Consider the following 13,574-nt stretch of genomic DNA (forward strand, 5'->3'; position numbering starts at 1 on the left):
CAATATGTCATCAATATTGTGTCTCTAGACTTCTATAACCGTAGATAGACTCAATACGTCATCAATATTGTGTCTCTAGACTTCTATACCCGTAGATAGACTCAATATGTCATCAATATTGTGTCTCTAGACTTCTATAACCGTAGATAGCCTCAATATGTCATCAATATTGTGTCTCTAGACTTCTATAACTGTAGATAGCCTCAATATGTCATCAATATTGTGTCTCTAGACTTCTATAACCATAGATAGACTCAATATGTCAACAATATTGCCTCTTCCCAATCTGGAACACCGACATCAGAAGCACAAAGGGAACACGGCGGAGGATGACATTAAACTGACTGACAGACTAACAGCTACATCAACTGAATGTCTCTGACCGACAGATTAACAGCTACATCAACTGAATGTCTCTGACTGACTGGACAGACTAACAGCTACATCAACTGAATGTCTCTGACTGACAGACTAACAGCTACATCAACTGAATGTCTCTTTATCTGACCGACAGACTAACAGCTACATCAACTGAATGTCTCTTTATCTGACTGACAGACTAACAGCTACATCAACTGAATGTCTCTTTATCTGACTGACAGACTAACAGCTACATCAACTGAATGTCTCTTTATCTGACTAACAGCTACATCAACTGAATGTCTCTGACCGACAGACTAACAGCTACATCAACTGAATGTCTCTTTATCTGACTGACTGACTAACAGCTACATCAACTGAATGTCTCTGACCGACAGACTAACAGCTACATCAACTGAATGTCTCTTTATCTGACCGACAGACTAACAGCTACATCAACTGAATGTCTCTTTATCTGACTGACAGACTAACAGCTACATCAACTGAATGTCTCTTTATCTGACTGACAGACTAACAGCTACATCAACTGAATGTCTCTGACCGACAGACTAACAGCTACATCAACTCAATGTCTCTGACTGACTGACAGACTAACAGCTACATCAACTGAATGTCTCTGACTGACAGACTAACAGCTACATCAACTGAATGTCTCTGACTGACAGACTAACAGCTACATCAACTGAATGTCTCTTTATCTGACTGACAGACTAACAGCTACATCAACTGAATGTCTCTGACTGACAGACTAACAGCTACATCAACTGAATGTCTCTGACCGACAGACTAACAGCTACATCAACTGAATGTCTCTTTATCTGACTGGCAGACTAACAGCTACATCAACTGAATGTCTCTGACTGACAGACTAACAGCTACATCAACTGAATGTCTCTTTATCTGACTGACTGACTAACAGCTACATCAACTGAATGTCTCTTTATCTGACTGACAGACTAACAGCTACATCAACTGCATGTCTCTGACTGACAGACTAACAGCTACATCAACTGAATGTCTCTGACTGACAGACTAACAGCTACATCAACTGCATGTCTCTGACTGACAGACAGACTAACAGCTACATCAACTGAATGTCTCTTTATCTGACTGACAGACTAACAGCTACATCAACTGAATGTCTCTTTATCTGACTGACAGACTAACAGCTACATCAACTGAATGTCTCTTTATCTGACTGACAGACTAACAGCTACATCAACTGAATGTCTCTGACTGACAGACCAACAGCTACATCAACTGAATGTCTCTGACTGACAGACTAACAGCTACATCAACTGAATGTCTCTGACTGACAGACTAACAGCTACATCAACTGAATGTCTCTTTATCTGACTGACAGACTAACAGCTACATCAACTGAATGTCTCTTTATCTGACTGACAGACTAACAGCTACATCAACTGAATGTCTCTTTATCTGACTGACAGACTAACAGCTACATCAACTGAATGTCTCTGACTGACAAACTAACAGCTACATCAACTGAATGTCTCTTTATCTGACTGACAGACTAACAGCTACATCAACTGATTGTCTCTATCTGACTGACAGACTAACAGCTACATCAACTGAATGTCTCTTTATCTGACTGGCAGACTAACAGCTACATCAACTGAATGTCTCTTTATCTGACTGACAGACTAACAGCTACATCAACTGATTGTCTCTATCTGACTGACAGACTAACAGCTACATCAACTGAATGTCTCTTTATCTGACTGACAGACTAACAGCTACATCAACTGAATGTCTCTTTATCTGACTGACAGACTAACAGCTACATCAACTGAATGTCTCTGACCGACAGACTAACAGCTACATCAACTCAATGTCTCTGACTGACAGACTAACAGCTACATCAACTGAATGTCTCTGACTGACAGACTAACAGCTACATCAACTGAATGTCTCTTTATCTGACTAACAGCTACATCAACTTAATGTCTCTGACCGACAGACTAACAGCTACATCAACTGAATGTCTCTTTATCTGACTGACTGACTAACAGCTACATCAACTGAATGTCTCTGACCGACAGACTAACAGCTACATCAACTGAATGTCTCTTTATCTGACCGACAGACTAACAGCTACATCAACTGAATGTCTCTGACCGACAGACTAACAGCTACATCAACTGAATGTCTCTTTATCTGACCGACAGACTAACAGCTACATCAACTGAATGTCTCTTTATCTGACTGACAGACTAACAGCTACATCAACTGAATGTCTCTTTATCTGACTGACAGACTAACAGCTACATCAACTGAATGTCTCTGACTGACAGACTAACAGCTACATCAACTGAATGTCTCTGACTGACAGACTAACAGCTACATCAACTGAATGTCTCTTTATCTGTCTGACAGACTAACAGCTACATCAACTGAATGTCTCTGACTGACAGACTAACAGCTACATCAACTGAATGTCTCTTTATCTGACTGACAGACTAACAGCTACATCAACTGAATGTCTCTGACTGACAGACTAACAGCTACATCAACTGAATGTCTCTGACTGACTGACAGACTAACAGCTACATCAACTGAATGTCTCTTTATCTGACTGACAGACTAACAGCTACATCAACTGAATGTCTCTGACTGACTGACAGACTAACAGCTACATCAACTGAATGTCTCTTTATCTGACTGACAGACTAACAGCTACATCAACTGAATGTCTCTTTATCTGACTGACAGACTAACAGCTACATCAACTGAATGTCTCTTTATCTGTCTGACAGACTAACAGCTACATCAACTGAATGTCTCTGACTGACAGACTAACAGCTACATCAACTGAATGTCTCTTTATCTGACTGACAGACTAACAGCTACATCAACTGAATGTCTCTGACTGACAGACTAACAGCTACATCAACTGAATGTCTCTTTATCTGACTGACAGACTAACAGCTACATCAACTGAATGTCTCTTTATCTGACTGACAGACTAACAGCTACATCAACTGAATGTCTCTTTATCTGACTGACAGACTAACAGCTACATCAACTGAATGTCTCTGACTGACAGACTAACAGCTACATCAACTGAATGTCTCTCTATCTGACTGACAGACTAACAGCTACATCAACTGAATGTCTCTTTATCTGACTGACAGACTAACAGCTACATCAACTGAATGTCTCTGACTGACAGACTAACAGCTACATCAACTGAATGTCTCTTTATCTGACTGACAGACTAACAGCTACATCAACTGAATGTCTCTGACTGACAGACTAACAGCTACGTCAACTGAATGTCTCTTTATCGCTGACTTCTCACCAGTGATGTCATCATATCATAACCAGTCACCGTGTCTATTTTTGCTCCAGGCCTGACTTGACCCTGACATCCTGATCCTTTAGTTCTCCAGAACCCGATACGTGTTTGAGGAGTGCCAGTTCATTAGTAGACAAACGGAAGATGGTCCTCCTCCTCCATCGCCTCCTTTTGGCGATGAAGCACAAGTGTATCCTCCTACGTCCTTCAAGGAAGAGTTTTGAAATCTGTCAAAAGCCATTTAAATCAAGGACAAAAGCATGCAAGCATTTTAAAAGGATAAGTCATCAATATCACTGCAGGTGTCATATCTGTCTCTAACTGGGGCGCCACTGAGCGAAACAAGCCTACTGTCATGAAGAGAGGAAAACACTGCTGGGCTATATGACTCCTATGTCATTATGTCTTTGACGCGAGAAACTTCTTAGCAACTTATCTTGGATCGGTGGTTGAACCCAGCGACCGACATCAAACTGATCTGTTTTGAAAACCCCAACAGGAAGCTGATGACAGAGCAGCAACATTTCACATAGTGTGCTAAAATATCTTCTGGTATTATTAGTGCATGACTTGGGGAAAGTCTGGGGGTAGAAGCTAGAGGTCTGCTGCTAACCTGAGTGTCTTCTACAGAGGAGAGTGGTCAGGTCTATGTTCTAGGTGGTGGAGCATGAGAGAGAGACTAAGGTTGTGTGTCGAGAGCTGGACTGTGGGAATCCTGTCGCTGAATCGAGAGTTCTGATTGAAGAGGAAGAGGAGGAGTCAGACTAAGTGGTTGCTATGGAAATGAGTCTTCTATTAGACAGTGTGACCTCATAGGAGGACGTGGTGTCTGTAATGGTGAATATTATGGTCATGTGATCTGTTCAGGTAAGAGACTGGTCACATTGAGAGATTTATTTGTACATTATACAATATTTCCATGTATCATGTCTTATGATCTCTTGTATTGTTCCAGAAAGCCTGTGTTGTGTGGTCAACTGCATTACTACACAATAGACCCACACACTACCAACACAAGATAGGATTTCAAGGGCTGTGTCATCATTTAGATCGTGTTAAAGGGAATTTTCTCAAATGTTCAACTTCATATTCATCATCAACATCAACATATGTGAAAATGGCACGTTTCTATATTTAGTAGTAAACAGGATTGCATATAAGCGTTTCCAATGACATCATCAACCAATGGGTAGAACATTAATACGTGATTAGTAGGCCATGCCTACATGTAATTGGTTAAAAATCACACTATGCACACTGATGATGTCATTGGAAACACTTATCTTCCTCTGTCTTGTTTACTACTAAACAAAGAAACACCATTTTGACGTATGTTGATGTTGCTGGAGAGGATGAATATGAAGTTGGAAAACATCTGAAATTTGTCTTCGACTGCCTTTCCTGTTTACTTACAGCTCTCTCTCCAACCCTACAGCTACTCAGAATGACTACAACTATGTTAAGGTATGGAACCCATCGACCCCCACCTCTGTTAAACCCAGCTTGGCTACTTCCACCCAGGATCCCAGCGGTCGTCTGACCAGCCAGGTTTCAGACACCTCAGCCAGACTCCAAGAGAGAGACATCACCTCTGATCCTACCATCAACACCTCAGCCAGACTCCAAGAGAGACATCACCTCTGATCCCACCATCAACACCTCAGCCAGACTCCAAAGAGAGACATCACCTCTGATCCCACCATCAACACCTCAGCCAGACTCCAAGAGAGAGACATCACCTCTGATCCCACCATCAACACCTCAGCCAGACTCCAAGAGAGTGACATCACCTCTGATCCCACCATCAACACCTCAGCCAGACTCCAAGAGAGAGACATCACCTCTGATCTAACCATCAACACCTCAGCCAGACTCCAAGAGAGAGACATCACCTCTGATCCTACCATCAACACCTCAGCCAGACTCCAGAGAGACATCACCTCTGATCTAACCATCAACACCTCAGCCAGACTCCAAAGAGAGACATCACCTCTGATCCTACCATCAACACCTCAGCCAGACTCCAAGAGAGAGACATCACCTCTGATCCCCCATCAACACCTCAGCCAGACTCCAAGAGAGAGACATCACCTCTGATCCCACCATCAACACCTCAGCCAGACTCCAGAGAGACATCACCTCTGATCCCACCATCAACACCTCAGCCAGACTCCAAGAGAGAGACATCACCTCTGATCCCACCATCAACACCTCAGCCAGACTCCAAGAGAGAGACATCACCTCTGATCCCACCATCAACACCTCAGCCAGACTCCAAGAGAGAGACATCACCTCTGATCCCACCATCAACACCTCAGCCAGACTCCAAGAGAGAGACATCACCTCTGATCCCACCATCAACACCTCAGCCAGACTCCAAGAGAGTCTACTCACCTCTGATCCTACCATCAACACCTCAGCCAGACTCCAAGAGAGTGACATCACCTCTGATCCCACCATCAACACCTCAGCCAGACTCCAAGAGAGAGACATCACCTCTGATCCCACCATCAACACCTCAGCCAGACTCCAAGAGAGAGACATCACCTCTGATCCTACCATCAACACCTCAGCCAGACTCCAAGAGAGAGACATCACCTCTGATCCTACCATCAGCACTTCAGCCAGACTCCAAGAGAGTGACATCACCTCTGATCCTACCATCAACACCTCAGCCAGACTCCAAGAGAGTGACATCACCTCTGATCCTACCATCAACACCTCAGCCAGACTCCAAGAGAGAGACATCACCTCTGATCCTACCATCAACACCTCAGCCAGACTCAAAGAGAGTGACATCACCTCTGATCCTACCATCAACACCTCAGCCAGACTCCAAGAGAGAGACATCACCTCTGATCCTACCATCAACACCTCAGCCAGACTCCAAGAGAGACATCACCTCTGATCCTACCATCAACACCTCAGCCAGACTCCAAGAGAGAGACATCACCTCTGATCCTACCATCAACACCTCAGCCAGACTCCAAGAGAGAGACATCACCTCTGATCCCACCATCAACACCTCAGCCAGACTCCAAGAGAGTGACATCACCTCTGATCCTACCATCAACACCTCAGCCAGACTCCAAGAGAGACATCACCTCTGATCCTACCATCAACACCTCAGCCAGACTCCAAGAGAGAGACATCACCTCTGATCCCACCATCAACACCTCAGCCAGACTCCAAAGAGAGACATCACCTCTGATCCTACCATCAACACCTCAGCCAGACTCCAAGAGAGAGACATCACCTCTGATCCTACCATCAACACCTCAGCCAGACTCCAAGAGAGAGACATCACCTCTGATCCTACCATCAACACCTCAGCCAGACTCCAAGAGAGAGACATCACCTCTGATCCTACCATCAACACCTCAGCCAGACTCCAAGAGAGAGACATCACCTCTGATCCCACCATCAACACCTCAGCCAGACTCCAAGAGAGAGACATCACCTCTGATCCTACCATCAACACCTCAGCCAGACTCCAAGAGAGAGACATCACCTCTGATCCCACCATCAACACCTCAGCCAGACTCCAAGAGAGTGACATCACCTCTGATCCTACCATCAACACCTCAGCCAGACTCCAAGAGAGAGACATCACCTCTGATCCTACCATCAACACCTCAGCCAGACTCCAAGAGTGACATCACCTCTGATCCTACCATCAACACCTCAGCCAGACTCCAAGAGAGTGACATCACCTCTGATCCCACCATCAGCACCTCAAGTCTACCTCGTACCACACCAACCCAATCAACACCATCACAGGGTGACTGTATACACTACGTACCTGTTCAACAGGAGTACTTAAATCAAATACAACTTAAATATCCCAGAATGCTTTTGTATGTGAGTGTTATCTCACTACCACTGTCACATGTCATGTTATTGTCACATCTAAATGAGGAGAGTAGTTGAGGAGCTACGTTTTCTTTTTCTCTCCTCTTGTTCCAGATGTCCTGCTTCAGCCTGATATCAACATATGTTGTCTCAGTGACTGTAGGCCCACTACTCATGTTGCCCTGTGAGGGAGGGTGGCTGGCTCTGTTACATGCTGATGTTATTGTCATATCTATAGGAAACTAGTTGAAGAGGTTTTCTTGTTCTCTTTTATTGTTACAGATCTCCTGGTCCAGCCTGATATCTTCCTGACTGACCCAATGGGGAGGGGTCTTCAGGGGCCACCAGGGGCCCGAGATGTTCAGGGGCTACAACTTCACCATCACCTGCTCCACTCAGCCACAGTACCCAGAAGGCTCCTTCCTCCTCACGTTCACCGCTCCAACAGAACCCAGACCCAGCCAGCTGTCAATCACTCTGCTGCCTTCCTCTTCCCTGCTGCAGATGACTCCCACCAAGGGAACTACAGCTGTGTTTATGAGAATGATGTTTTCTCTCACAACTTCTCCTCTGAGAGTGAGCTCCTCTTTCTCACCATCACAGGTAACTGAACATGAACCAGACTTATAACTTTGTCATTGACAGATTTCCCATCTATGTGATGATGATCAGTCCCCTCATCAAAGGTGTTTCTGTTTGCAGCCTCTCCTCTGCCAGCCTTCATCATCAGACACGTTGTAGTGCTGCTGATCCTACTGACAACAATCACCACCTCCTACCTGTACTACAAGGTAAAGACATTTACTCAGACGTTACAAGTCATTTAAACTAGAGGGAGAGGGTGAGGGGGAGAGAGAATGGAGATACGAGAGAGTAAATGTCTGACTGTTGGTGCTGTGTCTCCCTAGCCCACCAGGAGGCAGAAGAGAGTGAACAGGGTGAGCAGCATGGATCTTTATGTCAATGCCATAGAGATGGTCTCTCTGAGCTCCAGAGCTGAAGCTGGACCGGGAGAGGAGAGAGCAGCCCAGGGACGGAGTAGGAGTAGAATGAATCTGACCCTACATGCTGATCTTAGGTCAGTTTTGTATTTTAAATCGATGGTCAGAAGTTGACTGGTGTTTAAAATGTGGTGACAAACCTGAAGTGATTCTAATTTTAATAACAAGTTCAGAATTAGTTTATTTTTCTAGAACCTTGTAAGAAATCTAAAAGGAGTGACTGCAACCACCATTATTCATTTAGTTTGTTTTTTTACCACCAGAGAAACATGGGGTTATGGGTAACATGGGGTTTTGGGTAACATGGGGTTCTGGGTAACATGGGGTTTTGGGTAACATGGGGTTCTGGGTAACATGGGGTTTTAATTATTTTAAGAGAGTAGCTCAATTACATCTGTTTTGTGTCCAGAATGTATTGATTTTTGTTTTTCTATTTATCTTATTTAGTGTCTCTTAGATTCTTTATCTTATTTAGTGTCTCTTAGATTCTTCATCTTATTTAGTGTCTCTTAGATTCTTTATCTTATTTAGTGTCTCTTAGATTCTTTATCTTATTAAGGGTTCTAGAAAACCCCATGTGTATCAAGAATGGTCCACCACCCAAAGGACATCCAGCCAACTGGACACAAGTGTAGGAAGCTTTGGAGTCAACATGTTCTGGGGTCAAAAGGTCCAACTGAATATCAGGAAGGCGTTCCTAATGTTTAGTCAACTCAGTGGACAGTTGATGTGAGTTCAGATGATGTTGCTGTTCTGCTGTTTACTCTTTCCAGATAAACACCTGTTGGTCTCTAAACTGTCATGGAGTCTCTGAATGTTTTAATAAACTCCCAGGCTGTCAGTCTTGTGTGATTTCCCCTCCTGTGTTTTATTTCCCAGTGGTCAAAGGGTTATGGATCATTAGTGATTCCATCAGTGACACCTGATATCAGCTCAGCCCAGAACCTTGACCCTTAGTGACCTCTCAGACAGACAGACAGGCCTACTAGTCACCCCTCCACAGAGACCTACCTACCTAACTAACTAACTAACTAACTAACTAGTCACCCCTCCACTCTCTGCCTGAGTCCAGGCCCCAGACACACAGACAGACAGACAGGCCTACTAGTCACCCCTCCACAGAGACCTACCTACCTACCTAACTAACTAACTAACTAACTAACTAACTAACTAACTAACTAACTAACTAGTCACCCCTCCACTCTCTCCCTGAGTCCAGGCCCCAGACAGACAGACAGGCCTACTAGTCACCCCTCCACAGAGACCTACCTACCTAACTAACTAACTAACTAGTCACCCCTCCACTCTCTCCCTGAGTCCAGGCCCCAGACAGACAAACAGACCTAGTAGTCACCCCTCCACAGAGACCTACCTACCTAACTAACTAACTAACTAGTCACACCTCCACTCTCTCCCTGAGTCCAGGCCCCAGACAGACAGAACAGCAACACATTCAGAACTATAGCAGTCTTCATTCTGAAATGACTCTGGTCTTCTTCAGAAGTAGTGCAGTCGTCTACAGGGTTCAGAACTCACCTTTTTAAACACTTCTTATCACTCACATCATGAGGTTTCACATGTGTTTGGGGCGGCAGGGTAGCCTAGTGGTTAGAGCGTTGGATTAATAACCGAAAGGTTGGAAGTTCAAACCCCGAGCTGACAAGGTACAGATCTGTCGTTCTGCCCTGAACAGGCAGTTAACCCACTGTTCCCAGGCCGTCATTGAAAATAAGAATTTGTTCTTAACTGACTTGCCTGGTTAAAGAAAGGTAAAATTAAACATAGTTCCCAATGTGTCACACCTGCTCCCCAGCATTATGCAGTCCTGCACCATCATTACACACAAACAATAAGAGTGTTTACTTATCCGACCCACATATATAATAAATATACTGTAATATACTATATTCATGTGCTTTTAGTACTCACACATGAATCATATCCTGTTTGCAGGTCATGTGTTGTTTTTGAGCCAGCAGTAAAAACACACTGACAGGACAGTTCCTCTTATGGCCACTAGGTGGTAATCTGGTGTCACAGACGCAGGACTGGAGACCAGAAGGAATCATTGTCCCAATTATCTCTCCTTTCTCCTGAAGTGTGCACTTGTTCCCTTCACAGAAATGACTGGTAAACTAAATATAGTGGAAATGCCCACTTGAGTGGAACGGTGGGAGACAAACAGTACCTCCTCCCCTTCTCCCATTCTCCTCTTATCTCTCTCCTCTTTTCTACCCCTCTCTCCTCTCCTCTCCTCTCCTCCCCTTCCCTCCCCATCAAATTAATATATTTTCATTAGTGACTTCTCACCAGTGATGCCATCATAACCAGTAACCTGTTCCTCTCTTGGCCCAGCCCAGCCTGACCCTGACATATAGCATCAGGCCTGTTGAGTTGACTTGGGTAACAGACCTCTAGCTTCTACACCACATCCCCCCTTCTCCTGCTCTAACATGAGACCTCATCAGTACTCATTTTGGGTGCTGGTACTGTTTCTATTTAGGTGCTGGAACATTAAGCCAATATTCTATAAGAGGTGAACTCAAGCAGTAGAAAGATAGAGGTGATATTATAGGACACTATGTGTAACGTTGCTGCTCTGTCAGCAGTTTCCTGTGGAGTTTTTTTTAACATATCAGTTTGCTGTAGTGTGTTCAACCACTGATCCAAGATAAGTTGCTAAGAAGTTAATCTCACATCATTGAAGTTAGGACGTAATGAGAGAGAAGTCATATAGCCTAGCAGTATTTTCCACTCTTCAGTCCAAATGTCAGTTAAGTTGTGATGGTGTCAAGCATCTGACAGTTTTATATTCAGCGTGTCAATGATTGATTGTATCTGTCTCTATGTAAATGCATGAGAGTATATATTATGTATTATATATTATATTGGTGTTAAGTTAGAGTAGGAGAAGGGAGGGGTGTAGATGCTAGAGGTCTATGAGCTGAGTCAAGAATCAACAGGTCCAACACTATATGTCAAGAAGAGAGAGAGATGAGCAGAGGGACAGGGAGGAGAGAGGAGGAGTGGGGAGAGCAGAGAGTAGTGGAGGGGAGGAGAGAGGAGAGTAGAGAGTAGTGGAGGGGAGAGCAGAGTAGAGAGTAGTGGAGGGGGACAGAGGAGGGGAGAGCAGAGTAGAGAGTAGTGGAGGGGGAGGGGACAGAGGAGGGGGTGGAGAGAGCAGAGTAGAGAGTAGTGGAGGGGGACAGAGGAGGGGAGAGCAGAGTAGAGAGTAGTAGAGGGGAGGGGGACAGAGGAGTGGAGGGGAGAGCAGAGTAGAGAGTAGTGGAAGGGAGGGAGACAGAGGAGTGGAGGGGAGAGCAGAGTAGAGAGTAGTGGAGTGGAGGTGGACAGAGGAGGAGTGGGGAGAGCAGAGTAGAGAGTAGTGGAGGGGAGGGGGACAGAGGAGGGGAGGGGATGGGAGAGCAGAGTAGAGAGTAGTGGAGGGGAGGGGGACAGAGGAGGGGGAGAGAAAAGGGGAGGGGAGAGAGAGATTTGTGGAGGAAAGAGAAAGAGAGAGAAGGGGAGAGGAAAGAGAAGAGGAGAGAGATATACTGACATACACTATATGATATACACGATATGTCAGGATGAAAGGGAAAGATGAGCAGAGCAACAGGGAGGAGAGAGGAGGGGTGGGGAGAGCAGAAGGGGAGAGGAGAGAGATTTGTGGCAGAGAGTAATAGTAAGGGAAGGGCTCCACTATGGCCCTCTCAGCCACCTGGCTCCACTAGGGCCCTCTCAGCCACCTGGCTCCACTAGGGCCCTCTCAGCCACCTGGCTCCACTAGGGCCCTCTCAGCCACCTGGTTCCACTAGGGCCCTCTCAGCCACCTGGTTCCACTATGGCCCTCTCAGCCAGCCTGCTCCTCCCGGGCCCTCACAGCCAGCCTGCACCACTAGGGCCCTCTCAGCCACCTGGTTCCACTAGGGCCCTCTCAGCCACCTGGCTCCACTAGGGCCCTCTCAGCCACCTGGCTCCACTAGGGCCCTCTCAGCCACCTGGCTCCACTAGGGCCCTGTCAGCCACCTGGCTCCACTAGGGCCCACTCAGTCAGCTGGTTCCACTAGGGCTCTCTCAGTCAGCTGGTTCCACTAGGGCCCTCTCAGCTAGCTGGCTCCACTAGGCCCTCTCAGCCACCTGGCTCCACTAGGGCCCACTCAGTCAGCTGGTTCCACTAGGGCTCTCTCAGTCAGCTGGTTCCACTAGGGCCCTCTCATCCATCTGGTTACACTAGGGCCCACTCAGTCAGCTGGTTCCTCTTAGGCCCTCTTAGCCAAGCTGGCTCCTCTAGGGCTCTCTCCAGCCAAGCTGGCTCCTCTTGGGCCCTCACAGCCAGCCTGCACCACTAGGGCCCTCACAGCCATCCTGCACCACTAGGGCCCACTCAGCCATCTGGTTACACTAGGCCCACTCAGTCAGCTGGCTCCTCTAGGGCCCTCACAGCCATCCGGCACCACTCGGGCCCTCCTCTTATCTCTCTCCTCTTTCCTCTCCACCATCTCCTCTCCTCTCCTCCCTCCTCTTCATCCTTTTACCACTGACCTCTCACCAGTGATGTCATCATAACCAGTAACCTGTTCCTCTCTTGGCCCAGCCCAGCCTGACCCTGACATATAGCATCAGGCCTGTTGAGTTGACTTGGGTAACAGACTCTAGCTTCTACACCACATCCCCCTTCTCCTGCTCTAACATGAGACCTCATCAGTACTCATTTTGGGTGCTGGTACTGTTTATATTTAGGTGCTGGAACATTAAGCCAATATTCTATAAGAGGTGAACTCAAGCAGTAGAAAGTTAGAGGTGATATTATAGGACACTATGTGAAATGTTGCTGCTTTGTCAGCAGTTTCCTGTGGAGTTTTTTTAACATATCAGTTTGCTGTAGTGTGTTCAACCACTGATCCAAGATAAGTTGCTAAGAAGTTAATCTCACATCATTGACGTTAGGACGTAATGAGAGAGAAGTCATATAGCCTAGCAGTATTTTCCACTCTTCAGTCCACTCTTTATGACAGCAG

The sequence above is a fragment of the Oncorhynchus masou genome, unplaced genomic scaffold, assembly GCF_036934945.1.
Source record: "Oncorhynchus masou masou isolate Uvic2021 unplaced genomic scaffold, UVic_Omas_1.1 unplaced_scaffold_1355, whole genome shotgun sequence".
NCBI classification, from domain to species: Eukaryota; Metazoa; Chordata; class Actinopteri; order Salmoniformes; family Salmonidae; genus Oncorhynchus; species Oncorhynchus masou.